This window comes from Condylostylus longicornis, unplaced genomic scaffold, assembly GCF_029603195.1.
Source record: "Condylostylus longicornis isolate FDR11 unplaced genomic scaffold, ASM2960319v2 ptg000055l, whole genome shotgun sequence".
Classification (NCBI taxonomy): Eukaryota; Metazoa; Arthropoda; class Insecta; order Diptera; family Dolichopodidae; genus Condylostylus; species Condylostylus longicornis.
This window is the reverse complement of record NW_026578024.1, coordinates 10,351,147-10,354,821: the sequence shown is the minus strand read 5'-3', so window position 1 is coordinate 10,354,821 and position 3,675 is coordinate 10,351,147.

Sequence of the window (3,675 nt, the reverse complement as noted above, 5' to 3'; positions counted from 1 at the left end):
AGAACTAATGGTATTATAGCAAATATTTTTAGATTTTAAATAAACATAAACATTTATACACATATATATACTAACATCATGTATTATGTAATTAGATATGAAATGCAACAACGGCATAAAACATATGATACCCGATTTTTGTATCCAGTTTATATTTACTTTAGCCTTATGCTGACTGCTTACTTTTGTTTTGTTGTCCTTTCTTGTTTAGTTTTTTGTTATATTTGTATTTTGCTTTTCTGTGTTTTTGGTTTTTGATTAGTCCCTTGGGAGATCTTTTAAAGCTCCTTTTAGGAAGATTACAATTATTTTTTCTGATTTTTGTTTATATAATATGAATGTATGTTCGTGTAAGTGTTTATATAACAGTATTATACAATTATTTAATTTTTTTTTGTGTTTACTATACCTACTTCATTATATATTTTACCGTTTTCAGGATCATTATAGAAGTGTTTTTCATTTGAAGTAGACAAATGTATCGGTGAATTTTGGGTAATATTTTATCTCATTAGTAATAAATTTTCTTTTGAGACAGATAACTGTGACAATTAAGAAAATTGTTAATTTTATTTTTATGTATATTGATGGTTTGTTGTTCATTCATTTTCAAATCTTTACATAGATATAAATTCAAATATACGGCTGGTTTATTATAAAAGACACAAAAATTACTTGAATTTGAATTTTAAATTTTCTCTTTTAGATATTTGAAAAGAAGCGTTCTATTCGCCTTAATATACTATTCCTTTCAAATTATTGGAATAAATATTGGTCTTGGAAACAGCTAAAAAAATTATATAATAAATCATCTAAGCCAAGAAGTGTTAATTTATTACTTAATAATAAAACTTAAATTTAACTTAAAAGTGTCTATTACAAGTGCATTCTTATTTGATTACTCAATCAGGTTTATTACGTAAGATCCATTGAGTTCCTATTATAAGAAAATTTAGCGATTATTCAAAGATATCTAGATACTTAAGGGAAACAATGAATTAATCAGCTTTCAGCAAGTTCCGATTCGTTCCGAAAATTTAAATTTTACTATAGATTCCATTCCAAAATATAACTACTTTTGATATAATAGCTTCTTTAGGATAATATTATGTAATACATCCTTGAAGGAAACAATATTAAAGAAACAGAAAATGCTGTTTGTGCATTTTCATAGAGGTGTATCGAATATTATCTTTAGTTCCCAAATCTTAATAGTTGAGTATAAGAATACGCGATAATCTTATTAATTTTAGTCAGGAGGTGTCTCGTATAACATGGTCACATTAAATTTTTTTTGTATATATGGCAATAATGGCATAAAAACTAATAAAAACTTGTTTCAGCTTTACATCGTTTATAAGTTAAGGACTTATAAACGATGTAAAGCTGAAACTATAAACTATAAAGGTAGAAGTTATAAAAGATGTAAGGCAATTTCCAGTTTACGAAATTTCAGCTCCATATTCGGAAACTAGATAAATCTCATAGATGCAAACAAAACTTTAAAAACAAACAAGTTTTCATTCCTTTATTAATTTGCCGAAACATGTCTATATCCTAAATCGAAAAATCCTAAAGAATATTGCATTTAAAATGTATAGAAGTGGAAAACTTTCAATGAAAATTATTAATAAAAAAAAATATCAAACCAAATTTCTTTCATGTGCAAAATTTTCATCTTTTTTCTTCCTTAAGTACACACATACACGAGTATATATATTTGAGTAAATGTTATACATACATGTATATATACAAAAATGAATATTTACTGGATTTTTATTTTTTCTTGAACACATATACATATTTACATATAATATGTAAATTGCGACGACGAATTCGCTTTTTAATATTCATCCTGGATGCTACTGGTTTTGCAGATAAGAGAATTGCCCTGTCATTTTGCATGATATATTTGAGAGCATTTAAATTAGGCTTTATGGAACACTCTACTATCACAATTTCTTTTTGTTTCTATAACAGTTGTAATATACGTTTTACACGTATAAATGTATGTATACAGCATCATATATATATGAATTTTGTATACATGTATATTTCTGTACTAAAACTAATGTTTTTAAATTGAAAATAATAGAGGCGACAAGTATAACTAACGTGATTTTTATTTGTTTAATATTTCAGGAAAATTTAATAAGAGAAACGACAAGAATATTATGTGACACTTGAAAGGAGAAAATTTAAATATCTTAATTTTAAAATTCATAATAGCGCTTTAGCAAGTTTAAGTTTTTAAATAATGCAAATTTGAAAATTTTTGAAATTATTGAAAAATAAAATTGAATACAAAGATTTGTTAATAAAAACAGAGTTACTAATTCTTTGAGTCCGTAAGTAATATTGGGAACATCAAAAGTAAGGTTAGTGGAACTATAAAACATTTTCCTTAAAGTACAAGAAAAAGAAAAATCTCTGTAAATAAGCAAGTTTAATTTAAAATTCTTTATTCTCGAGAAATATTAAAATTATAACTTTATGTATACCAACCTTAGTAATTATGTAAAAATTGTTTATTTGACCTAAATTCCATCCATTCTTATATATTAATTCTATTGAATTGATTATAGATGAATAAGTCCGATGAATAAAATCATACAATTTCAACTTAAATTTAATAGTGCTTTACAGAAAATACAATTAAATGATTGAATTCAATAGAAAATAAAATTCCTTTGATCGTATAATACTTTATTAATCCGGTTTCTTTCGTATGGAATACCGACATTTTATATTATTACATGAATGTATTATTATATACTTAAATTATATAAGTATATGTAATAAATTCGTGTAATAAAACGGTTTTTGTTAAGTCACAACAAAAGACTATTCAAACATTAAGTATTATAATCCAATAACTAAATGTATTCGTATATATTTACAGAAATGCAGGTTTTTGACGGAAGTTTATTCTTTGAATATGGTATAACACATCCTCTAATACTATATGAATTTAGAACTGATTAATAGTAGAATAACTTTCAGTATAATACATTTTTAATATCAATAAATAAAGTGCACCTGTAATACTTTTGTACATTTAATACACTTGTAATACAATACAAACAATATACATTTTATCGTTTATAATCTTAAAATTGCATATATTTAGGAGCATCAAAAATAATTTTCCTTTAAAATTGCATTCAATTTAATTTTGTTGCATTTTTTATTTTGAAAAAATATACAAAAAAATAATTTTCATTTAATTTTTTACATAATTATATCATTGATACTCAATTAAAATTGTAATTATCTAAATTGGAAATTTTTTTTTTAAAAAATTACTATGAGATAATAATTATTGTAAGAGTAGTTATAAACATATCACATACATATATATTATATTGAATTGGAAAGAAATGAAGAGCAATATACTTAAATATTCTACATTATCATTTATGGATCTTTAAAAATTACATTGGAATTATAAAATTTGAATTCTGTTAATTTTTTTTGCTCAATATATGGAGCTACAATATATTGAAATCATATTATTATAATTATTATGTATTATTATGATTACTATGTATTATACATATTTCATATTATTACTTTGAAAATATATTGGATGTCAAATTTACCTAATTTAAAAGTTGAAGTTCTGTATGGTTTTTATACTATCTGGAGATCTATATTGCACTTAAATAGAAATGT